Below are 27,292 nucleotides of genomic sequence, written 5' to 3' on the forward strand. Positions count from 1 at the left end.
AATCTAAATACAATAGCCATTGTGTTATATAAGTCAGCACACATGAATACATTTTGTATATTTGGAAATCGGTTTGGATAATTCATATGTATGTGCAACTGCTTCTGCTGAATCCCTACTTGTCAGATTTTTGTGTTATGTTATGTCCATGTATACTTGATTATGCTTGGTTATTATATACTTACATGTATTTTCTTTTCGTTCCAGGCTAGTGTGATGGCTGAGACAACGAACTGTGAGTTGTGTGTCCTCTGCCAAGAAAAAACAAACGAAGAACTTGTCTGTCCTCTTGACAACCCAGTTGGTGTACGTAGGGCGGAGGCATACAAAGATATTATCAGCCTTGTAAATCAATTCCGAGATGTTGATGCTGCACCTCACCCAAACTTGGAACTTCCAGATGAAGGATCTATGCAAGCAAATCGAGCATCCTGGCACAAAACATGTCGTCAGTTGTACAAGGCATCAGCACTTGACCGGGCAAAAACACGTTCTTCCAAAGGCTTGCCACCTCTACGAAAACGACCAAGAAGATCTAGCACAGAAACTAATCGAAATTTATGTCTCTTCTGTAATGAAGAAACGAGTAAAGATGACCATTCATTCCAAAAAGTTTCCCTCACCGAGAACATCCATGACAAAGCAGTTTCATTGGGAGAGGATCGCATTGTAGCACGGCTTGCAGAAGGAGATCTGGTAGCTATTGAAGCTAACTATCATCGATATTGCTACACTAAATTCAACCGTCGGCATTATGAAATGCTAATCAGTACAAAACAAGGTCAAGTCACCCAAGACACTGAAATCACAGTAGAAAATGAGCTACTACAATTCGTCAGTGAAGAAATTGCTGGAGGACGTAGAATCTTTGCTCTCCAAGATTTGACAGATATGATGACGGAAAGGTTGGGACAGCATGAGATTCGTAAGACAGTGAACTGCACACGCCTGAAAGAGAGAGTACTTGAACACTTCCCACATCTGACAGAAGAAAAAGGGATCCGAAATCGAGTATTCCTTGTTTGCTCAGAGACAGCTCGAAAAATCATCTCCAGCGCGAGCCAGACACCAGAGGAAGAATCACGTACCTTACTGTTGGCAGCATCAATTCTACGTAAAGCAGTTTTGGATCATGATACTGCTTTCAATTTCAAGGGGTCATTTCCTGAAGGTTGTGAGGAATCTGCTGTTCCAACAAAGCTGAAATATTTCTTTCGTCAACTGCTTACTGGTCCTAAATCATCTCCTATGCAAGACAATTCCAGGACAGTTCTCTCCATGAGTCAACTAACCATGTTGAACATCACTTCTCTTCCTGCAAACTGGAGATGTGAGCCTCCTCTTGCAGTGTTTTTGGCCTTAAAACTGCATTCCCAAACAAGGAGCAAGAAACTGGTACAACTGCTACATCAGTATTGCCTTAGCGTGTCATATAAGAGAGTGCTTACCATTGAAGTTGGATATGCACAAGCTACTGCTGAAAGAGCACATGCCAACGCTGATATAGTCTGTCCTAGCAACCTTCGTCAGCAGATTTTTACGGTTGCAGCCCTTGACAATCTAGATCACAATCCTACGTCCAGAACAGCCACATCCTCATTTCATGGAACAGGTATCTCCATGTTTCAGTTTCCTTCAGTAGAAAACCCAGGGCTGGACCAAGAACCTATAGAAATCGACTTCCATCGACGAGCATCAAGCACCAAGGGACCAATGCTGCCTCCTCTGTACACGTTTGTTCCACCTATGAGCCGGAATCTTGTCACCCAACCTCCTGTGAAAGACGTGCAGCCACAGTCCATGGCGTCATTTGACAAGGAGGAACACCATGAAAAGGCCTGGATGAAAATGGTGCAGGAAAATATGCAAATGGAATTTGAAAGTGAAACTGTTCCTCCAATTATGTGGTCGGCATATCATGCTTCTCGATCGGATGCTGTGGGATCAACAGAGAAATGTATTGAAGCCATGCTACCACTATTCCGTGATAAAGCAGCTACACCAAAAATGATTCGACATGGAATGGACCTGGTCAAGAAAACAACCGAGTTCCTCAACCCACAGCAAATCCCAATCATGGCAGTGGACCAGCCACTCTTTGATATTGCCAAGAAAATGCAATGGACCTTTCCTGAACTCTTTGGAGAAGATACGTTTCTGGTGATGTTGGGAGGGCTCCACATCGAAATGGCTTTGTGGGCGACTATGGGAGATTTCCTACGAGGGTCTGGATGGCCTGAAGCCTTTGCAGAGGCTGGCATTGCCTTGACAGTAGCTGCAGCGACATCTTACTTGAGAGCAAATGATCCAATGAGAACACGGTATGCTCACCAGATTACTGTTGTGGTGCTCGATAGTCTACTGAAACGAGCCTATGAGGACGGCGGAAGTGAAATGACCTTCGACGACTGGGTCTCTGTAGCTTGCAAAGAGAAACCAACAGTGCAGTTCTGGTTACTCATTCACAAGTACGAACAGCTCATCTTCATGTTTATTAGATCACACAGAGAGCGAAAGTTCAAACTTATGGTGGCTACTCTGCAAAACCTTGTGCTTCTGTTCTTTGCACTTGATCACCAGAATTATGCAAGGTGGGTTCCCGTATTCATCAGAGACCTTGAAAGTCTTCCATCTAGCATCCAAGAGGAGTTTGAAGCAGGTCACTGGGCAATAAGTCGAAGCAATCATCGTTACTCTTCCATTCCGATTGATCAAGCACACGAGCAGGCCAACAAACGGGTGAAAGGGGTTGGGGGAGTGATCGGGATCACAGAGAACCCTGAGATGCTAGAACGCTGGATTGCAACTGGTCCAGAAATTAGCCATGTTCTAGAGCAATTCACTGATGTAGATGACGACGAAGATCAAGAGCTCCCTCATCACGAGGAAGGAAGTACATCCCAGCACCGATTTAGGCGTCATGTCACAAATCTCATGGATGTGCTGCAAAGCAGAGGGAATCCCTTTGAAGAGAGTAGTGCAGAACTAGTTACATTAGACAATAAAGTGTGTGTTGACAAGTCTGCCGCCACATCGGTCCGTGTCTTAGAATCTAGAGGACAAGAGCAGTATGACCACTTTCGGAAGAATGTGCTGGACTCAAATGATGTACCTCTGGCAGCTCCGATCAAGAAAAACAACTTGCTGCTGTTCCATGAGGAGAAAACTCGAAAAAAGACAGCACTTCAGAAGAAGGTGCAGCACTTCAAACAACATACAGAGCTGTATGGACAAGCATTCATTATGGTTGATAGCCGGGGTGGAAATTTGGAGGAATTTTTCCGTCACGAATCCTCCTCATCACCAGATGCACTGGCTTCTGATGGGTCCATCAACTCTTGCACCAAGTCAGATTTATTGGCGTGCATTATGGAAGCAAGTGCAAGTACCGGACTATCCGCGGATGAGGAGCTCGTCGCACCAGATGATTATGGGGTCATCGTTATTGATGGTGGTGCACTGATCCACTCTCTTCCTGGCACAACTGTCCAAGGCAAAACATTTGATGAATATTTCACCAAAGTATTCTGCCCAAGAATCCAGCATGAGTTGAAAAGAGCAGCGAGAGTGGATATTGTATGGGATCAGTATCGCACAATGTCAATCAAAGCGACCACAAGAGAAAAGCGAGGAACAGGCACACGACAGCGAGTATCTGGTTCTGCCAAAGTGCCTGGAAACTGGCAAAACTTTTTGGCTAATGCCGAAAATAAAAAAGAGCTCTTCTCATTCCTGTCAACAAGCATTGTGCAAACACCATTCCAAGATGGCAAACAGGTTTATATCACTTCTGGTGACCAAGTCCTCAATGCAGGGAATGGACCGCCCATGGGACGATGTAATCATGAGGAGGCAGACACTCGTGTCCTGGTACATCTTCTTCATGCCCTCCAATATTCATCACTGGGAATGGTCTATACTGGCGACACAGACGTTGTCGTAATACTTCTGTGTAACTTCCACCACATCAAGGCGGTGAATCCGGAGTCAGATATCTGGATTTCTTTCAAAGCAGGAAAGACAGTCAAAATGATCTCCCTCAACAACATTGCCTCAAGTTTGGGTGTGACAACGTGCAAAGCCTTGGCTCTCTTTCATGCATTCACTGGATCAGACAGCACGTCAGCTTTCAAATTCAAGGGCAAGCGATACTGCTTCAAGCGGAAAGATGAGGTTCCACCCCTCTTGAGTGAGTTTGCGACAATTGCTAGCACCCCGTTTCTTACATCGCCAGAGTTGAGGGAAGTGGTGAGTCACTTTGTTTGCAAAATGTACTCCAACGAACCTATCACTGATGACACCAACGTTGACCTTGTTCGAATGAGGGTTTTCTGTCACAGGACTAGGGATGTGGAAAGAATACCCCCTACAAGTGATGCGCTGGACCAACATCTCAAAAGGAGTGTCTTCCAGGCGAGCATCTGGACTACAGCGCACGAGCCACTGGCACTAGTCCCAAGCCCAAGCAATCATGGATGGATGGAAAAAGATGGCCAACTGGTTCCCATCTGGACCACGTTGCCCCTTGCCAGGGATGTGTTTGATCTAGACGTAAAATGCGCGTGCACAAAACCTTGCTCGTCATGCAAGTGCAAAAAAGCTGACTTGAAGTGCTCACGTTTATGCAAGTGCACATGTCCCAACTAAATGACCATGATGGTTGTGAGAATGAGTAATGATTTTTTAGTTGCACTTACCTAATCAATCAAATATCACTAAGAACAATGAAAATAGAATGTTCGGTTTATATTCATGGTATTTTATAGAATTTACGTTCGTATGTGCTTAATTGTTAACATGCATAATTCTGCTAAATTCTGCTATAACGTTTGTTGTGTAATTTACCATTTCGGGACAAATAAATACTCTGATGTAGTCAGAAATGGTTTTATTGGATTCCTTGACCATGAAAACCTAGGTATAGACACCAAATTCATGTTTCTAGGTTGATTAGTTTCCGAGATATTGTCAGTATTAGATTTTGATGGCGGCCATCTTGGAAAATGGCGGGAATGTATGAAGACTCCATGTGATCTTTGTCCACTCGGACCAAAATTCTTACTTAGACCCTAAGCTTCAAAATGGTACCAAAAATCAAACTTTTTCAAAAACTTGAAGTGACTGATGCCCCAGCCCCCCCCCCCCCCCCCCCTAATTTGGTGAGCAAGTCGAAAGCAGCCTTTTAAAGAAGAAGAAGAAAAAGGTGTTATAAAATATGACGGAATACATAACTTGAGGGGAAAGTGTAAACATTGAAGGTTAATGAGTGAAAACTATCTGGGGAAATGGGGGAGAAACACGTGGTCGAAGAACGAACGAACGAATAAGAATGAATAAATGAATGAGAACAGAGAAGGAAATGTTTTTTTTTTTTTTTTTTTTTTTTTTTTTTGAGTTGAGATTTACACAAGGAAGTAGGCTATGGGTGAAAAGACTGGGAATACAGAGAACGAAAGTTATTGGATCACAAACGACGGACCGCTGAGAGAAAAACAAAGCCACAAGGTTGTACAGTGCACACTGTACAAGGCCTCAAGACACGACACGAATTAACACGATTTTCAATACAGGTATGAAAGATTTGCACCGAAAAATCTTCGTCGGGACACAATATACGTACAACACCATAAATAAATACAGTTTTAACGAAAATACAAATGGGAACAATCACTTAACTTCGATTTCAAATCGTTCGCGACGCGGCAAAGGCCTTGCTCACGGCACGGCAAACAGACGATCAATTTATGAAAGATAAACACCGAGAAACAACCAAAGTTGCACACAATAACTTCACACACCGAACGATAAATACAGTTTCGACAAAATACAATTGTGAACAGACTTAACTTCGAAAAACGTGGAGACCGTGTGGAGCTTCGAAAATCCCTCCCACCGTCTCCGAGATCTCGCGAGATCTTTGCTTCAGATATTAAATCTTTCCTCTTCTCCAATGGCTTGATCTCTGATCATCAATTTGGTTTCAGACCTGGACACTCTACTCTGGACATGCTGCTTCTGCTTTCTCAACAATGGATGGAGGGCCTCAATGCCAAACAGGAAATTAGAGCAGTCTCCCTTGACATATCACGTGCCTTCAATATGGTCTGGCACCCCGCTCTGCTCACCAAACTCTCCTCTTTTGGTATCCATGGAAATCTCCACGCATGGCTGGCGACCTTCCTCTCTAGTTGTAGTCAACGTGTGGCCCTGAATGGGTTTCTCTCATCTCCTCTTCCTGTTCAGGCTGGAGTTCCACAAGGCAGTGTTCTGGGCCCTGTGCTTTTTCTGGTCTTCATCAATGATCTCTGTAACTCTCTTGAAAATCCTCTGTATCTCTTTGCTGATGACTCTACTCTCTGTCGCTCCATTCTTCATCCCTCAGATCGGCAGCCTGCAGCCTCCTCACTCTCTGCAGACCTGGACAAAATCACAGACTGGGCAAACAAGTGGAACATGTCTTTCAATCCTGACAAATCTCACACTCTTACGATGTCTCTCCGAAAAGACCGACTGGACAACCCTCCCATCCACTTTCTGAATAATCCTCTCCAAGAAGTTCTGTCACTCAAGCTTTTGGGTCTCACTATCTGCCATGATCTTTCCTGGGAAAACCACATTTCAAATCTGGCCTCCAAAGCCAGTCACCGACTGGGCATCCTCCGTCGTGCGAAGTCCTTCCTTGGCACACCTGAGCTCCTCACCGCATACAAGGCTTTCATCCGCAGCTCAATGGAATACTGCTCTCCCCTCTGGGCTGGTGCTCCTGCCTCACACCTAGCTTGTCTTCACGCTGTTGAAACCAAAGCATTCAGAATCATTGGAATCTCCCGCGATGAAGCTAACTCCAAGGGCCTCTCACTTACTCACCGCAGGCAGGTTGGTGGTCTTTCCATCTTCTACCGACTCCTCTCTGGCCTTGCCCCCCCAGCTCTCTCTGGGCTCTGTCCCGCAAATATTCCTACAGGTCGCACAAGATCTGCCTGCAACCCTCTTATGGTCAAGCTGCCAAAATCAAGACTCTCTGCTCACCTTCACTCCTTAATTCCTCTTTTCTCCCGCCTCTGGAACAAACTCCCTCACTCTTTTCAATCCCACTCCACCCTCCAGGTCTTTAAAACAGCTGTTCACCACCATCTCTTATCTTCCCCCATCCAAAACCTTGATATTTTCTACCCCTGCTAATTTCACCCCAATTCCACTTTTTTGAAATACCAACTTCTGTCCTGGAAGTCCTTGGTGTCCTTGTGTTTTATACTTCTCCCTCCCCCCCCCCCCTTCCCACGCCTCCTCCCCCCAAGCCCTCTCCCTTCCACACATCTCCCTGCTCTAAAATGTTGTGTTTGTGTGCTTCCCCTTGTCTCCCCATCTTGTCTTCCGCTCCCTCTTTTTATATATTTTGTTTGTCTGGTTGATTTGTTTGTGAAGTAAATGTTAGCTCTTTCACGAGCTTCGATTCAGTATACAAAAAAAAAAAAAAAAAAAAAAAAAAACGATATCTCTTTTTTCATTCCAAGCAACATAACTCCAATAACAAATTAATCACGAAATAAACTTTTAACAACATTGTTAATGTTTCCTTCATTGTAAAAACTACCAAGTCAACAGTTTAAAGGATTTTGAGCCAATAGGTGTTACGGCCTTGGCAAGATCGATGGAGACAGCGATCTGTTGGCTTATACACCGCCCAAATAGCTATGTGGAATTCTCTCATGTCGAGATTAAACTCACGTCGTTTGAACTTTGGCCGAGGTCATTATAAACTTTTAATGATGTTTATATACGAATTAAAAAGAAGATAATTGGTTTTGCGTCATCCTTTCCGCATATCTCGTGGGATTGTGAGTTGGAGAGACGACCGTGATGGTGGGGAGGGGTTGCCATTCTCTCAAGCAGGGATTCAACCCATGTCCATATAAAAGGTCTTTGTCCGAGGTCACCGAGTCCAATCTGTGCAGCCGATCAGTGCAGCTGTGCAGAAATCGGTGCAGCCGTTTGTGTGGCACCTGGGAAAATAACGTTATGCGGGAGTCCAAACCTGAAAATGCTGGAGGTCAAAGCTGAAATTGGAAAAACAATATACCCTATTTTACTCCAGGAGATCTCAGGATTACCCAGCCAAAATATCGTTGCGATCGGTTCAGCCGTTTTTGCGGTACCTTCAAATGGATGGACGGACAGACAGACAGACAGACGGATATTTGGTGAATTATTATTATAATATTATATTATTGATAAAATCATCATATTATGATATATTTATATATTATTTATAGTTATTTATATTATATTATAGATTTATTAAATATTATTCATATATCTTTTATTTATATAATTATTTATAGTAACATTATAATTATATTATTATTATTTATATAATTATATAATTATTATTTATTTATATTATCATTATTTATTTCTTATTATTTATATTACTGTATATTTATTTATTTTATATTATATATTTATTATATATTATTCATATATCTTTTTATAATCAGATATTTATTATATGATATTATATTTATTTGATAAGTTATGCTCTCAACTGAGTGCCGTTCTACAATAGTTTATACGTATTATACATGACATTTTTTGCCTATTACACTTACACATACACACACGCACACACATCCACACACACACACACACACACACACACACGTATGCACATACATGCACAATATGCATACACATACGCAAACCTATACACACATGCATATACACATGCACACACACACACACACACACACACACACACACACACACACACACACACACACACACACACACACACCAGACACAAGACCACCACACATTGACCTTGGAGGAAGTGACTCACTTCCTTCTAGGGACCAGTGATGCAATGTCATGACATTGCTTTTATCTCCACAGTCAGTGGTACAATTAATAAATCTGCCCTCACCCATCCATGGGATGCCTACTCCCATTCCCAAATGACATTCTCGTTGTGGTTCTGTGTTCAGTGTCCTGAACAGCTCTCTGGCTAATGGTATAGCGAGCAATTGCAAATGAAAAATGTACAGTATACTGAACAAATGAAAGGAAAATCAATATTAAAATGGAGACTTCTGGACTACTTCTTAGCTCAAGCCCCAGGGCTCTTCCAGCAGTGCAAGAACAATTGAAGAAACAATTTTGCTACAACGTGCAGCGAATACAGTCGGAAGTGGTAGAGGATGTATATTAATGAATTGGGGCATATTTTCCCACCTTTGCCCACATCAGCATATTGCCCCACCGCATTGATCTGCTTTCGATTTTCATGAAAAAAAGAAAAAAAAAAGATACATCTCTTGAAGTATCACAATTAAAAACTCATCTCAAGTGTCCATATCTGTAATATTTCCCATTGTATAATTTTTTTAAACAAAAACTGAACAATAGATCTGTGTTTGCACAATAGTTGTGGCCTAGTTGAAAGTTTTCAATGCTGACTGTAGATATGTTGCTTTTTCATTCTATTTTTTGATTGAAAGCGAATGTGTTAAAATTCGAGAGAAAGGGGTGAAAGCAAAGATGGTGGAATAACGATTATACCTTCCCTACAGAAAAACTGTGTACACAAGGTGGAAGTCTGGGTAAATTGTCTGCCAGGTAACGACCCCAATCTTGCTTTCCTTCTGGCCTCGCTAGGTTTAAAGCGACAGACAATTTGTGCCGAGGTCTGAGAATGGGCAAAATTTAGCCCAAGGCTCAGGGACCGCAGTTGGCGGTGCATCAGATGGCTACCAGCTGCGTCGCAATAAACGTTGCCAAGGTATTGATTCCTTCACAAAAAGCTATCGGCCATGATGAAATACGGATGATACACGGGCAATGCCTTTTGTTTGAGCATGGACTGACAGCTGCAACTGTTCCTGCCTGGTGTGACAACACCGATTCATCAAGTGTAAATCCCAACATGGCTCCTCTGTAGATGTTACCTTTCTTCATCCATGGGACAGATGAGCATGACCCCCGGATGTGCCTGCAGAATGTTTTCTTTTGTACGGGAGCAGGAATTGGAAGCGTGATAAAAAAAACAACGTGCAGCGAATACAAGAGGCCAACCAACACATGCCTCAACTTTGTTTCATCTAAACGCAACAGTGTTGAACAATTTGCTTAATTAGTGGGAGTTCGACAAGTCCATAAGAGTGTGACATCTTCCCTATGGTAGCCTAATTCACAACTGTATTTGTGCTGTTCCCACTAACGGGCACTGTTTGTATTCTGTTTTGCTCACAGGAAATATTCAGTTCTATTTTGGAATGTAAGGCACTTTGAATTGGAATGCAAAATTATTAAACTACGGTATTATTGAGATTTACTTGTATTTTTTTCTGAACATAATGTTTGTTACAGGATTTCCGGCCAGGTCACGAGTGGCCTCTCCAAGACATATTTGACCGTGAGGCCGACAGACTATGGATAACTCCGTGACATGATGGGTTGCAAGCCAACCACAGGCGCCAGCTGAAGCAACCAAATCTGGTAGGGTCCCCACACCCAAATATCGTGTTACCTTCCCGGTGATTTAATTACCGCAGATAAGTCCTGTGCCTTCGACGCTTCTGTTCACTCCAAGTTACACATGGCTGAGAGCAGTTTCCATCAGCGAAAATATCGGCTACCATCTACTGTAGTGAACTAGTGAGGTACAACCTCCTATCTACGAATGACATACTATATCTAACCAATGGAGGATACACATGATCGAGCAGGTTTGGAAAGTTAATAGATTATTACCTAGAGCACATTTACAAGTAGATAGCAGTGTCAGAGAACAGTCCTAACTGCAAGCACTTAAAATAACCGCTTATGCATTTGGCCTTATCACTGAAACGCAACATAAGCGCCTCAACCATCTGAGAAAGTAGACAACAAATGGGATAGATAAAGGAAGAGGAAGAAGTTGGGGCATGCTGTTGACCCCTTTCTTACCCGCATGTGAGCCAGCTGGCCCATGTGGGTCCCAACGTAAAGGCAGGAGAGGGAGGGGTGAGGAAGGGAGTGGGGGAGGGAGTGAAAGGGGGAGGGGGAGGTGAGGGGAAAGATATACTACATATACATCTTTTATGGGGTAAGGGGGGGGTGACTTTCACAGGCCCCTCCATTTTTTTTGGGGGGGGGGGGGGGAGAGGAGGAGGAAATATTTACCCGTGCAAAGAGTGCTTTAACCTCAGTGTTTCCCAGGTAAAAAAAGAAATAGTAATACCCTCTGATACCAACACCAGGTGGCACTACATGGTACACATTTACATAGAGAATTTACACCCTTCTCCCGGTTTACCCACATCCCCGCATGAGGCCGTGGCCACATAGCCTATGTTACCCCCAAACAAAGTTGTATTTGTATTTGAACCCCAAGTATAAAAATGTTTATAGCTGGAGCATCTGGCGTTGCTCAAGCGAAAAAGAAACATTAACATATTTGAAATGAGGATGAGGGCAAATATAATGGAAAAGCAATTACATCCAAATCAGAATCCATCACAAATGTCAAATCATCATTTTACCTTTTCGTTGAACATATGCTGGTGAATGTGCCGTTCTTCATGTTTCTGAGTTTAGTATGATGACGTTCAGGAAGAAGAAGAAGCCTTACCACCAACTTTGACCGTTTCCAGAATTGTTTTATTTTTTGTGTTCAAATGTCTGGTAATTGTTTTGTATTTATTGATGCGAATGTGTACTTGTATATAACTGTCATTAATCAAAAAGGCTTAGGCACTCTGGAGCAATCCCAAAAAAACGAACTTTTTGTTGTTGTTTTTTTTCAGAACTTTTTTTTTTGCCTAAAACACTCCCAAGCAGTCACTGATGAAACTCTGAAAGTTTGACGAAGATCCGTTCAGCCATCTCTGAGAAAAATGGCGACAAACAGACAGATTATAAGGGATAGCCAAAGAAAAGAGGGAAATTAGATAGGGATGAATTGTAAAGGGGATTCGTTCGAACCTGCTCGACACACAATGTATGCATTTCCCTGTCCCTGATATGAGGGCAAAGGTAATCTAACTGAACAGAATTGCTATGGAAATATCTTTACTCGGGATCCCTTAAGTGTTGAATGCCAATCCGCAGCGTCTTTCCAAAACCACAGCAATACTTTACTTCATTAGCTAATACCATAATTTCCACAAGGCAACTTTATTGGGCTATTGGCTTAGAATTCATTCAAAAATTCTGATCCACGGCCGCATTTGTGCTGCCAAGGCAGTCTCATAATAAGCAATATACCAGTTGGTTTGATGTTGCTTTCTTTCAGTAGTCAGACCAGATATTTGGTTCAGGTTCTGGCTTTAAATAACCAACTCTTACTTAAACTATAATGATATTTTCAATACTGACAAAGGAGTTCTTGCATAGAACACAACTGGCTGAGCTTCTCGAAGGAAAGTCCATGATACAATGCTCTATTTGTGGTGCAGCAACTGGCAATTGTATCATATTCTATGAATAACTGAATTAAATTAGTAAGGTTAAAGGTTAGTCCTCTGCATATAATTAATCAGTCTGCATATTACACAAAAATGGCAGAATTTTGAGCTCACTTCCTTGTGGCATGTTATATCCAGGCCTCTTCTTTAACATTTCGTCCTCTCCTCTAAACATGTCACTCCTTCCAACAAACCCCCTCCCTCAATCCACCATGATCCTTATGCCCCTTTTTCTGCAATATCTTACTTGTACACCACCTTATGCGAATTCATTCTCTTTCTTTTACTCAATTGCATGTTTCTTAATTCACCACAACCTCCCAAAGTGTCCACGACATACATAAAAATAATATGGCTCCTTGCATAAATATTTATTACCAAATACAATTTGTAGATGTAGAAGCAGGTTGTATTCTATCAACTGTGAATACGCAGGGTCTGTAAATGCTGGTACCACGAATCTCAGGGTCCGACTGTATTTCAAACCAGTATGGTTTGACCAATTTGCAGTTATCCTCCAGATTCTGAGGTGGATGTGTGTCGTTGATTGTTTTCTCCATAATTTGGGTTTCAGAAGGTGTAATGGAGTCCTTTCACGACTTGAAGTATCCACCTTCGTTTTGATGAAGGATCGTGATTCATGGGCTAAGTTGTGAAGTTTTATTGTTCTCCGAGTTTTGTTCCGAGGGCTTTTTTCAGTATTGTCACCGAGCCCCATACAACCTTCAACTGTAGTACATTTGCAGTAATATTATTAGGGTTGATCTTTAGGATCTTTGTAAGTTTCTTCTTTATCATTCTCTTTGCTCCAATTTATCACTTGTACAATTTTGGTGCTCTTCAGCTTCCAATATATTTTCATTTCATTCTTGAGATCTTGATATTTGCTCATTTTATTGATTCCTGCATTATTTAAAACAAAATCCCTGGGTACTGAAACCTCAATTAGCAAAGCCTGCGCTCGCGAAGCGAAAAGCAGGGTTAAGCATTCAGTTGCACACGTACGTGTGCCGTGCATGTCTGCATTTTAAAAATTCATTTTCTTGGCAACCGTTGGTCCGATTGACATGAAATTTTCACCCTAGGAGGGCCTCCTCATATTTTATTTAATCCTATTTTTATGATTATTATGACGTCATAGGTCACGTGGTACAGGCGCCATCTTAGAAAAAATTCGCACCTCTGTATCTCTGAAACCACTCGATGGAAAAAATTGAGACCTGGCTCATTGTCAACTACTCCCCATGGGGAATAAGATTTCTTAATGATGATGTCATCGCTGCCTTCGTTATGACGTCATTATTCGACAAACAACACTGGTACATCCAAACATTATGATTTTTTTCAGCAACTGTTGGTCTGATGGACACGAAATTTGCACCATAGGAGCGCCTCCTCCTTTAGAATATTTTAATGATAATCATGACGTCATAGGTCTTGTGCTGCAGGCGCCATCTTGGAAAAACCGAAAATTCGGTTTGACGGAAAAATTCGGAAAATTCGGGCACATCTATATCTCCAAAACTGCTTCATGGAAAATGAAACATGGCTCATTGTAAAGAACTCCATATGGGGAATAGGTGATGTTAACGATGACGTCATTGGTGCCATAATTATGACGTCATAATTCGCCAGGGACAACGCTTAGTCTGATCAGTTTGAAATTTATTGAGCGTCATCTATGCAACAATTATATTAGAGAATATAAAGTTATGATGTCATCAGTCACGTGGTCTGGCAGCCATATTGGATCAAATTTTTAAAAAGTTCAAAATCAGAAGATTTGGCTCGCAACAAGTTGACTGTGCAGGGTAAGTATTCTATCAATACCATCTAGTTTTCCTTTTTGTATTTATGTCCGGTCGCAATGCTTTGTTTTCTATCTTCACGCTTGATGGGATCATCCGGTCATAGTGAGCATTATGTCCTTGTTGTCAATGATTGCAATGATCATGATACAGTGTGTGTGTGTGTGTGTGTGTGTGTGTGTGTGTGTGTGTGTGTGTGTGTGTGTGTGTGTGTGTGTTTGGACACTTTGCTCTAAAGGCAGAAATTCTTTACTAATTTAAAGTACGAGTATGTCCCTTACATCGTCCTTGTAAATGTTGAAGATATTGCTCATGGACAGATGCAGGAATCAGACAAGTATACATCCTGGCAGCAGGTGTTACAAGCTGCAATTGTTACTGAACAGGAAAGTGAAAGGATGCCTGATTCTAAATTAAAGGCTATTGTTGGTCCAAGGAAGCTTCAATACTGGAGACAATGAAAGTGTCTTGGAAATCAAAGCTCACTCTACCCCGAGTGTGTGGCTCAGTTTTGCAGCAAAAATCATACAAATCCATTTTCATGGGAGGCGAACAACAAACGTGCCATGAATCCTCCTCGGCAATGCCTCAAAGTGCTTTATATCAGAAACGGTCCTAATGATGCAGCTTAATCAACCCTATTCTCGAATCACAGCCAGCACTGTTGCCTTTGGTGACTAGCCTAAAGGCCTTTACTTATTTGAATGGCTCAATAAGTTCTTTATCGTGCAAAAGCGAGTTGATCCTTTGACAGTTGATTTAAGGATTTACTGGAAAGAATGATGGAACACCTGTCCTACCATGCAACCCCGCTGTGACACTTTTGTATTCGGATCCAACAACATGAAGTAAGAAGAATATGCCAGTACGGTGTTAAAAAATGTTTTGCATCACAGTTACAGTATGTACCTACAGAACATTTGGTCATATTATTGAAAAGGTTTGACAACACTTTATCCAAAATGACAATGTATCATTACTCTCTGACCTTCTCGCATTGTATCCTTCTCCATTCTCACTGTCCCACGTAAACTTTTCAATTACCATTCAATAATAGTTGAATGTGAATGGAATTTGAATGAACTTTGTAGACATAGGAAACTGTCTTGAGACATTACCTGTGAAAAGTGCTGTATGATTAATTGACTGATTATTATTAGTTCACCTGGAACAAAGTTCCAGGGAGCTTATGCGTTGGCCCGTTGTCCGTCCGTCAGTCCGTCCGTCCGTAAACACTTGCAACTTCTTCTCTGAAACCGCTGAGGATATTGTGGCCAAACTTGGCACAAATGATATTTGTTGTGTTGTGACTAAAGTTTGTTCACGGCATTAAAAAAAATCGGGTTCTTAAGGGTTTTACCGGGGGTCAAAGTGGATCTAGGTTTGACCCCGAAAAATAGGAATTTGCGTTTTTCACAGAAACTACATATACAATTATTATTTTTTCGGATACAAGATCGAGGCTCGTGTAAGCGCGAACATCAATCGCAAGAAGAAAAAAAACGGACAAACAAAAGATACAATTATGGGAGCGGGAGACAATATGGGGAGAGAGAGGGAAGCACACAAGTACAACAGCAGAGAACAGAGACGTCGGAAGATCTGTGGGAGGGAGAGGGCTTTCGGGGAGGAGACATGGGAAGGTGGGGGGTTGGAGAGGTATAAAACACATGGACACTGCTAGAACTTCCAGGAAAGAAGTCGGTATTTCAAAAAAGTGGATCTGGGGTGAATCAAACAGGGGTAGAAGAGATCAAGGTTTTGGATGGGAGAAGACAAGAGATGGTGGTGAACAGCTGTTTTAAAGACCTGGAGGGAGGAGTGGGATTGAAGAGAGTGAGGGAGTTTGTTCCAGAGGCAGCAGTAGAGAGGAGTGAAGGTGAGCAGAGAGTCTTGATTTTTGCAATTTCACTAGAAGAGGGTTGCTGGCAGATCTTGTTCGACCTGTAGGAACATTTGGGGGACAGAGCACAGACAGAGCTGGGGGAGCTAGGCCGGATAGGAGTCGGTAGAAGACAGAAAAACCACCTACATGCCTGCGGTGAGGGAGTGAAAAGCCCTCGGATTTAGCTTCATCACTGGAGATTCCAATGATTCTGAAAGCTTTGGTTTAAACAGCGTGAAGACAGGCTAGTTGTGACGCAGGAGCACCAGCCCAGAGGGGAGAACAGTATTCCATTGAGCTGCAGATGAAAGCCTTGTATGTGGTGAGGAGCTCAGGTGTGCTAAGGAAGGTCTTCGCATGACGGAGGATGCCCAGTCGGCTCCTGGCTTTGGAGGTCTGCTTGGAAATGTGGTTTTCCCAGGAAAGATCACGGCAGATAGTGAGACCCAAAAGCTTGAGTGACAGAACTTCTTGGAGAGGATTGTTCAGAAAGTAGATGGGAGGGTTTTCCAGTCGGTCTTTTCTGAGAGACAAAGTGAGAGTGTGAGATTTGTCAGATTTGAAAGACATGTTCCACTTGTTTGACCAGTCTGTGATTTTGTCTAGGTCTGCAGAGAGTGAGGAGGCTGCAAACTGCCGATCTGAGGGATGAGGAATGGAGCGGCAGAGAGTGGAGTCATCAGCAAAGAGACAGAGATGATTTTCCAGAGAGTCCAGAGGTCATTGATTAAGACCAGAAAAATCACAGGGCCCAGAACACTACCTTGGGGAACTCCAGCCAGAACAGAAGGGGAGATGAGAGAAATCCATTCAGGGCCACACGTTGAATACGAGCTGGGAGGAAGTCCGCAAGCCATATGTGGAGATTTCCATGGATACTATAGGAGGAGAGTTTGGTGAGCAGAGCTTGGTGCCAGACCATATCGAAGGCACATGATATGTCAAGGTAGACAGCTCTGATTTCCTGTTTGGCATTGAGGACCTCCATCCATTGTTGAGACAGCAGAAGCAACATGTCCAGAGTAGAATAACCTGGTCTGAATCCAAATTGCTGATCGGAGATCAAGCCATTGGAGAAGAGGAAGGATTTGATATCCAAAGCAATGATGGATTCCATGACTTTGCTGATAATTGGGAGCAGTCTGATTGGTTTGTAGTTGCAAGGATCTGTTTTTGCGCCTTTTTTGTGTAAAGCGGTAATGTTTGCTGATTTCCAAGATGCTGGCAGATGACCTTGAGCAAAAGAGAGGGTGAAAAGAACAGAGAGAGGGTGAGATAGAGCGGCAGAGCAGGATTTTAGGACCAGTGGGCTGATGCCGTCTGGTCCAGTTGCAGAATCAGAGTCGAGGTTTGTCAAAAACTTCTCCACCTTGTCAGGGGAGAAGGACACAGAGTCTAGGAGCAGTTGGGTTCGACTGGGTAATGTGGGACCAGGGAGAGATGGGGTTGGGACACAAGATTTTGAGGCAAACACAGAGTTGAGGCATTCGGCTTTGTCACGTGTGGTGTCAACTGTGTAGCCATTTGAGGTGAGGGAGGGGATGGAGGGGAAACAAACACCAGAAACGGATTTGACCAGATGCCACCAGGATTTGGAGGAAGGAGACAGGTTTGAGAGTTCATTCTTGAGTGTGGAGAGATAGTGCTTCCTGGCACTCCTGAGGGTAGACACACACTTGTTCTGAGCTTGGTGGAAGGAACTGAGATTGTGCATTCACGTGGAAGGAACTTTACGTGCATTCACGTTTCCATCTCCACTCAAAATCCTTCCCCTTCTCAACCCTGAAACCCTCCCCCTCTCCACCGAAGACCTCTCGCCTCTGGGGTCGGCCAAGTATCCTATGGTATAATAAAAGGCATGGAGACGTCTGGAGAATTGTGTGAGGGGGGAGGGAGGAGTGGGAGTGGGGTTAGGAGTATGTCGGTCCCTGTACATGGAGAGTCCAGACATGGCAGTATTCGGGCCTTTATTTACTTTCCACACATTTTAAAACTAAAATTCAATGCACTCTACAAACTCTTAACCTGAACTGAATTTCAAAATTTCAACTACAGAATTGAACTTAACAGCAGTTCCGACTGCAAAATAAAATGTTCATTTGCTGAAAAAAAAAAAACGTATCCGGGCGTTTCCGGGCATTTCCGGCCGGTGTATAGTACGACTCCTTTTGAGGGGCGGCAATTTGTTTTGTTGCATCTATCATCTATCGACACTTCTGAGGACTATTTTCCGATGGCACATGGAAGCACAAGTGAAGTGAGAGTTTGAACTGTGCGAATGGCCTCGCCCTTCGTTTGCTGACCAATCATTGTGGCCAACGATGTCTCTGAGAGAGGGGGCGGATAAAAAAGAGTGGTTGGCATGCGGGGAAACTAAACTTGAAGACAAGACAGCGAGGTGTTCGCGGCCCATTGCAGTTTCACCGTTTGCGGCTCATTCCTGTGCTGGGAAGGCCTCGTGTTCGAGGGCCACGTTTTCAGGAGAACCTCGTCCCTTCTGGTTGCCTTGCCGTCCCACCGTGAGCGCTGGTCAGGGTGTACTTCAAACTAAGCTTAAGTGTCAAGCGTTAAGTTCCTCCTTGCCCTCGCAAGGGAAAGGCTAGGGTCAAGCTCTTCCAAATTTCCAAACACTAGAAATCGGACGTCTCAAATTAATTAATTAATTTGTTAATACATCTCAGTCGCCCGCGACCTCTCCAGCGCGGGCGTCGAACCAGTTCATTCCCGGTGCGACCGGGCCGAGTATCGGCCCGACCGTGGCCGAAGCCGTTGATTCCGCCGTAGCACGCTAACACGTAGGCTCGCGCGTCCCTGGTCCACCGGGGCTCCGCGGGTGTCCTACCGTGCCTGGCGCCGCTATTCTCTCAAACTTCCGGGAGTAGGTGCCGGTGCCCGGGGATGGATTTCGCTGTCTAAACATGGTAGCGCTAGGCCAGTGGGACCGCCGGGACCCACATGCACTCACAAGTTGTTCTGCGCGTGGGCGGCAGTATCAGACCGGGGCGCCCAAACGCTCCCCGGCTAAAGTTCATCCTGAAAGCGCCCACATTGTGCGGACAAACCCCACCAAGTCGAGGGCCACGTGGTCAGGAGAACCTCATCCCTTCTGGTCACACTGTGCCTATCGGCCGGCCTCGAAGACCGAAATTGTGTCAGTTACCGATCCTTCGGGTTCGGAACTATGCCACCCTAGTGTTAGTAGCAAGCATGCGTTTGTTTACACTGCACTCATCAGCTCTTCCACCCAACCAACTCATCAGCTGCACAAGATCTGCCAGCAACCCTCTGATGGTTAAACTGCCGAAATCTCGGCTCTCTGCTCACCTTCACTCTTTCATTCCTCTTTTATCCCGCCTCTGGAACAAACTCCCTCACTCCCTTCAATCCCACTCGTCCCTCCAGGTCTTTAAAACAGCTGTTCACCACCATCTCTTATCTTCCCCCATCCAAAACCTTGATCTTTTCTACCTCCGCTAATTCACCCCAGATTCACCTTGTTTGAAATTCCAACTTCTTTCCTGGAAGTCCTGGCAGTGTCCATATGTTTTATACCTCTCCCACCCCCCCCCCGCCCTTCCCATGCCCCCCCCCCCCAATGCCCTCTCCCTCTCACAGATCTCTCGATGTCTCCATGTCTCTCGGTCCCTGCTCTCAAAATAATGTTGTGTTTGTGTCCTTCCTCCTCTCTCCCCATCTTGTCTACCGCTCCCGATGTTATATGTTTTATGTGTCGGTTTGTCTTTCTGTGTGATTAATGTTCGCTCTTTCACGAGCCTCGATCTTGTATACAAAAAAAAAAAAAAAAAACCTTCACGGTTTGACCTAGTGTCATGGTCACTTCAAATCAAGGAAAGTGATTGCTAATCACCTTTAAGCATCATCCTGACCCTTTATCATAAGTAAGAGCATTTGGTGCACCACTCTACATAAAACAAGGAGTTTCCACCACATAGCTTTTTGTCGGTCCTGGGAGACGCCATGACATTCCGGAGAGCCAGTTGTGGTTTCAGAGTGACCAGACCGGTCAAGGAAGGTATTCCGGAGGCCTGTGATGAACATACTTTGTTTTGGGACTGTTGCAAGCAACGTTGAGGCCGTAAGTTCCAAGTTACGGGATCGGCATTTGGGTGCGAGAATTTGAATTTTGTAAAGCGTCGACGTGTTTGCGAGGTTTTCTGGCTCACTGTGCCTTAACCGTGGCCCTCAGCGAGCCTCGGCTGGTGCAGTCGCATAGAGGGCAGACGTATCTACGACCTCTGCCATGTGGGGGTACCTCAGACACTCTACGGGGGTGCCAGAAGCCCACAATGTAGCTCCCCGGTTCGACTTTTCCACTTCCGCGATCGCATTTATGACTCAAAGCGCTCGGTGTGAGTCCAAGTACGTATCATGAGTCTTCCGGAGCCCTCAGCATGGCTTGGTGGGTATCTTCCCGTACACTGTATGCAGGATGCAGGACCTCTGTAACGTACGTAACCCTACCACAGACCCTCCACGGGGGCTCGACGGTCTGCCAAAGTTGGTGCCATGTTCAACTTTTACACTCGTGCCACTCGGCAAGTTTCCAACTTCGTTATCTGGCTCACTCGGGACCCTCAGCATGGGTCGGGGGATATCGTCGTGTAGTGCGAACACGATTCTACGGTCTCCATAATTTGGGGGTACCCCAGACCCTCGTTGGGGATGCTATGGTAGGCTACAGGGTGCCAGAGTAGGTCCCGCGATCACAAAAACTGCACACTTAGTAAGCCAATGACCATTTAGAAAGGCAGAAAACAAAAAGTGTAACGGGTTGCTTGTAAATGTACTGTAGTTAATTTGATTTCTAATAAAGTTATTTCAGCACGTGAGTTACGAGGGGGCGGCAATTTGACATCTCGCCCCAAACGTCAATTTTCCTCGATACGCCACCGATTCGACAAACACGTTACTTTAAAGTATTTTGTTTCAATCACTATAAATCTATTGGTGTTCATGTTGGCCAAGTCTACATACTGCCATTTTCTTTACTATCTCAGAACTAACCACTTTGGGTGATTAAATCTGCAGCAAAGTAGACCCTCAAAAATATTGGTCAAACCCCAAATATACAACACCCCTACAAAAAATTTGATCCAGATTAGTGACACCTTTTGGCTAATAATTAGGTATACATACAATGTGATGTATGTATAATCGACTACTACTGCTTGTTGCCCCCAATTAACTCGATACTATTTAGGGTTCAACATAGGAGAGGTTTAATTGGCCCAAATATTTACTATATAAGAGAGATGTTGGTCTGTGTGAGTGCTGTCTGTCTGTGTGTCGCCATTTTTGTCAGAGATGGCTGAATGGAAATTCGTCAAACTTTCAGAAGTTCATCAGTGAGTGTCTGGGAGTGTTTTAGGGCAATTTTATTTTTTAAAGTATTAAAAATAAAAGATCGTTTTGTTTGTTAAAAAAAAAAAAAACGCTCGATAGTGCCTAAGCCTTTTTAAATTAATGCCAGTTATACACAAGTTACATACAATGACAGTTATATACGTCTCCTGACTTGGGTGAACACGCCCCCTGACTTGGGTGAATACGCCCCCTGACTTGGGTGAATACGCCCCCTGACTTGGGTGAATACGCCCCCTGACTTGGGTGAATATGCCCCTGACTTCGGTGAATACACCCCCTGACTTGGGTGAATACGCCCCCTGACTTGGGTGAATACGCCCCCTGACTTGGGTGAATACGCCCCTGACTTGCGTGAATACGCCCCCTGACTTGGGTGAATACGCCCCCTGACTTGGGTGAATACGCCCCTTGACTGAGGTGAATACGCCCCCTGACTTGGGTGAATAGGCCCCCTGACTTGGCTGAATACGCCCCCTGACTTGGGTGATTACGCCCCCTGACTTGGGTGAATGCGCCCCCTGACTTGGGTGAATACGCCCCTGACTTGGGTGAATATGCCCTCTGATTTGGGTGAAAACGCCCCTGACTTGGGTGAATACGCCCCTGACTTGGGTGAATACGCCCCTGACTTGGGTGAATACGCCCCTGACTTGGGTGAATACGCCCCTGACTTGGGTGAATACGCCCCTGACTTGGGTGAATACGCCCCTGACTTGGGTGAATACGCCCCTGACTTGGGTGAATACGCCCCCTGATTTGAGTGAATACACCCCCTGATTTGGGTGAATACGCCCCTGACTTGGGTGAATACGCCCCTGACTTGGGTGAATACGCCCCTGACTTGGGTGAATACGCCCCTGACTTGGGTGAATACGCCCCTGACTTGGGTGAATACGCCCCTGACTTGGGTGAATACGCCCCTGACTTGGGTGAATACACCCCCTGATTTGGGTGAATACACCCTCTGATTTGGGTGAATACGTCCCTGACTTGGGTGAATACACCCCTGACTTGGGTGAATACGCCCCTGACTTGGGTGAATACGCCTCCTGATTTAGGTGAATACACCCCCTGATTTGGGTGAATACGCCCCTAACTTGGGTGAATACGCCCCTGACTTGGGTGAATACGCCCCTGACTTGGGTGAATACGCCCCTGACTTGGGTGAATACGCCCCTGACTTGGGTGAATACGCCCCTGACTTGGGTGAATACGCCCCTGATTAGGGTGAATACGCCCCCTTACTTGGGTGAATACGCCACTGACTTGGGTGAATACGCCCCTGACTTGGGTGAATACGGGTTCGGAATACGCCCCTGATACGGAATACGCCCCTGACTTGGGTGAATAGGGCCCGTGACTTATTGAATACATCCACTGACTCGGTGAATACGCCCCATGATTTGGTACTAAACATACAATATATCTCTGAAATAATGCACAACATAGACATAGAGGGAGAAAATTCCCACCAATTGCTCGTGGAAAAACCCCTGACTGAATCCAGGACTCAAACCCATGGGTTCTTCTCCAACACAACATCAGCCAAATGAGCTAATGAGTCCTCGGGATTGCTTTTGGAGTTTCTCACACAGACACTGCAAGCTACAATGTCTGACATGCATGCCAGGCAGATCCCAAATATACATGTGAGGGCAAAGGGTCTCTTCACTAGCAGGTCAAGAAGTGAACACACACTAGACTGCTTAAAATAAGTTAGTACACTTAGGACCCCTGCACAATCATAGGACATTTTCTCACTTTGAAATTGTAAACAAAACAAATACTTTGCAAAGCTTATACAATTTACCATGAACCATTTACCACAAAGTTGGACCTAGTGCATGTGAGCTACCTCGTTTACACAGTCAAAGTAATTCCTGGTCACAATGATATACAATTATATTACGTATTATATTATATTATATTATATTATATTATATTATATTATATTATATTATATTATACTATTGCGGATATGGGATTTGGCCTCCATATCCGCTTGTAAATATTCCCCTATTTCCCCAATACTCCCCAACTATCCCCAATCCCCCATTCCCTAGTCCCATTGTCTGTAAACAACACTCTGTAGAACCGACCTTCCCCTTTTTCCCCCATTAAATGTCGTGCCCAGGTTCACCGCATCTCACGTAGACAACTATAGGACATCTTGCTAGTTATTCTTAGTCTATGTCAGTTAAGGACTCGTTTCCATTAATTCTGACTCTTCGTTGCACCAGAATGTGATTGTATGGCACCAGTAGTGACTTTAGGACCTCCCCATACCTCCTCCCATCTTCCTCATGAAACAACAACAACTACAACAACAGCGCGCGGGGAATGTGCGTCCTCACTCCGGCTTGGTTAGCCGCCATTGCCCATGTGCTCCGACGGGGTTACCACGAAGGGGCTGACTGTCAGCCCCTCGTCAAGGGCGGAGCCCGGTAACCCCCCCGCACCCAATAAGAAGCGGCGGGCCGATTCCATCTGGGGCGGAGCTAACGAGCCGAGGGCGTGTCACTCCCCGCTGGATATACGCAGCCACTTACCGGAGGTGACGTCAGATGCGGCCCCAGCTTGAAGAGAAGCAGACGCTACCTCCAGCGCGACGATACCTCCCCGCATATCTGGACCGGACCGTGTGGATCCTGTCCCTGAGCCAAGGTGCACCTTGTGCTGTCCATCGACTACCTGCCCTTCCTTGCCATCAATCCCTGTGTGAGTCAGTCTTGTCCTGTTTATCTGTGGTCTGTCGGGGCTACTATAAGACCGTGATTAAGTGCCCACCTTCCTATGCTGTGCCTCTTGTCCTTGTAATCTAAACGTTCCGCATACAAATATTATAACCTCCTCCGGAGGTCTTGAGAACTGTACCCCTGGTGTCGTGTCATCTAACCCAGCCGTTGTGTCCTTTCCTTCATTGATCTAGCGAAGCGCGACTCGGCCAACGTTCGAGTATAATCGGGTAAACTGTGCAGACGTGGTCATACCAAACCGCTCGGTAAACTAACATCCAAAACCGCGTCTGTAACATTTGGTGTCGGGAAGTGGGATTCGATCCGGAGCGCGTTTCACGCGCTCGAAATTATAACAGCGAAATTTGATTGTGTTTTACAAAAAAAAGAAAAACCCGAATTTTGAAAGTCGCGCTATGGCAGATCAAGACGGCTGGGTTCCGATAGAGGGGTTGGGAGTAACCCAGGATCAAATGGAGGGGAGCAATGAGGAGGCGGTTGAGGGGGTATCAGGCGCGCAAAATGGCGCCTCGCACATGGCTACGGCGGCCGCACCCGCTGCACAAGTGGGAGGGATGGCCCAAATGCAGGCCCTCATGGAGCAATTTATGGCACAAATGAGGGCCTCTATGGAAGAGTCAATGTATAATTGGAAGAGGGATGCCATGTCAGTCGAATCCGGGTGTGATCTAAAAAAATTGAGGGAGGAATCCAGGTGTGAAGTGGAAAAACGGATATCAGAGGCAAGGGAGCAGAGGGACAGAGACCGCAAGTTGGGCGAAAGGGTCCCAGGGGTGCACAAGGAGGTAAAGCGGGTCGAAAAGCGCTGGTTGAGCGAAGCGGAGGAAAGCACGGGTACAATGACGGGGGTAGAAATCGCGACACGGGGTTTGGAAAAGCCGGCGACCGATGAGGTAGAGGGTGTTTTATTAAAGCCAGCGGTCGTCGAGGTGAATAAAGAAAAAGCAGTGCTGGGAATTAAAATTGAAGAGATGACGGAGGTAGCCCGGGAATTGCAGGGAGAAATGGATTATGTACAAAGTCCCTGCTCAAATCATGATGATGTACTCGTTAATCCAAATGGAAGTTTGCAGGTTTTGGTGCAGGGAGGAAGAAGAACCCCGAAGGTGAGACGTGCTGTCTATTGTGCGGGGAGATTTTGTGAGAGGATGTTTAGCGACAAAATAATTTTCGCGCGCTTGGGATCGAGGAAGCATCCGGGCGTTGGTGAAGGGTCCCGTGTGAGTGGAAATGGCACGCGTGGGAGGAAAAGGTGTGCGTCGGCGAATGGGTGTGTTTTTGTGAGGGTGAAAGGGGTAGCGTATGCTTGTGAGCATGCAAGTAAAGCATCGACGGTAACCAGGTTAGCGGTTAGGGCGACGGATAGCCGATGCGAGCGCTCGGTGCGAGGGGTGCTTTGTTGGGTGCGAGGCCCGGCGCGGGTCGATGCTGCGTCGCTTCTCTTCGAAGCGTCGTTGCCGATTCGGGCTTGGCCCCGCCCCGCACGGTCGAGTCCGGGCTTTGTCGGGCGAGGCGACCGGTCCGGTTCAAGGGCGAGTGGGAGGAGGTGGAACGGTGCCCCCTCGTGGGGACGGGGTTCCGACCGGGGGGGATTGAGCCATCGGGCCCGGGACCGCAAGGTGCCGCGCCGAGATGGTGCGTGGAGCCTCGGTCCAACCAAACCACCTCCCTTGAACCGAACGCCGGACGGATTCAACCTGCAGGCAACCAAACCACCTGAATTCATTGCTCGGCTTTACGAACCGAGTTTAATGATGTCACGGCGCACCGAGAGGATCTAATAAGTAGACGGGTGATGAGGATAGTGTTTTGGCCCCAAAATTAGAAAAAAACAAAATTTGATGATTGGCAAAGGATTGGCAGTAGTGATTGGCAGATGATGAGTAGTGATTGGCAAATTTTTAATTTGTTGAAATTTGATATGCAAAATTGGTAGTGGGAGATGCCCGATGTGGTGGGATGGCAACTCTTGTCATCCCTCACAAACGTGTGGGGCAAATGCGCAATAGTTTATGGGGTTGGTTGATGGCAGTGAAAACTAGCCCGGGTGGGTTAGGTTATATTAATAGGGATCTAGCGAAGATGACATTAGGTCACGTTAAGTTTAGTTAGTGACTGATACCTGTAGTGGGGACGCAGGTAGTTTAATGTGGATGATAATGACGAGGGAGCGCAATAGTTTAAAGGGGCGACTGGGAAGCGCAAGTTTCAGAGGGGAGTAGTTAGATGAGATGATGCTGTGTGAGAACTGGACAGGTGTGTGGAGCAGTGTATGAGTAGTGAGTGTTGTGGATCAGCGCGAAAGCGCTTGGGGGAGAGAAGGGTGCAGGTGGCACCAGGTGTGAGTGCACAGGTGTGCACCAACAGGTGAATGGAATAAATGGTTGTGTGGAAGACATGGAGTGTGGAATAAGTGGAGTATTGGAATGGATGGTCGTGGAGTGAGTATGGTGGAAACGATGGAGTGGAGTGGGTGGTGCGTAGGTGTGAATGGGGGAAGAGTGGACCCCCATCACGAATACCCGGGGCGGGTAGTGTAAGTGTTAGGTAGAGGGTACAGGTAAATTGTGGTTGGATATTGGCATCTGTGGTGCGAGGTGAAAGAATGGTATTTGGATGGGTGCATTAGTGTTGTGGAAATGGCTGGGCGTGTAGCCTGTTAGTGTGTGTAGTTGGTTTGGGCACTCCACCACTGTGAGGATGTCGGCCAGGTGAGACCGCAGGTGGGCTCTGGGAGCCGGTAGTTGTGGATGGGGCCCGAGGATCCGGAGGACGGATCGGGCAGCCCGTGCCAGAGAGGGCACTGAGGGGGTGAGAGTGCGAGAGAGCCTTCCCCAGTTAGTTAGGTTAGGGTAAGGAGCAGGTAAGCTCGGGTGGCAACTACAGTGGTGGAGGTGTGCAGGTGGGTAGACCTGATGGGAGAGCTACACGTCACGGCCCAGAAATTGTGCGAGTGCACCGGGAGATGAATCGGGGGAGTGAGACCCCAAATTGAGAAGCACCACAGTTTGGTCA

Source organism: Myxine glutinosa, chromosome 4 (genome assembly GCF_964187855.1).
Source record: "Myxine glutinosa chromosome 4, kmMyxGlut1.1, whole genome shotgun sequence".
NCBI classification, from domain to species: domain Eukaryota; kingdom Metazoa; phylum Chordata; class Myxini; order Myxiniformes; family Myxinidae; genus Myxine; species Myxine glutinosa.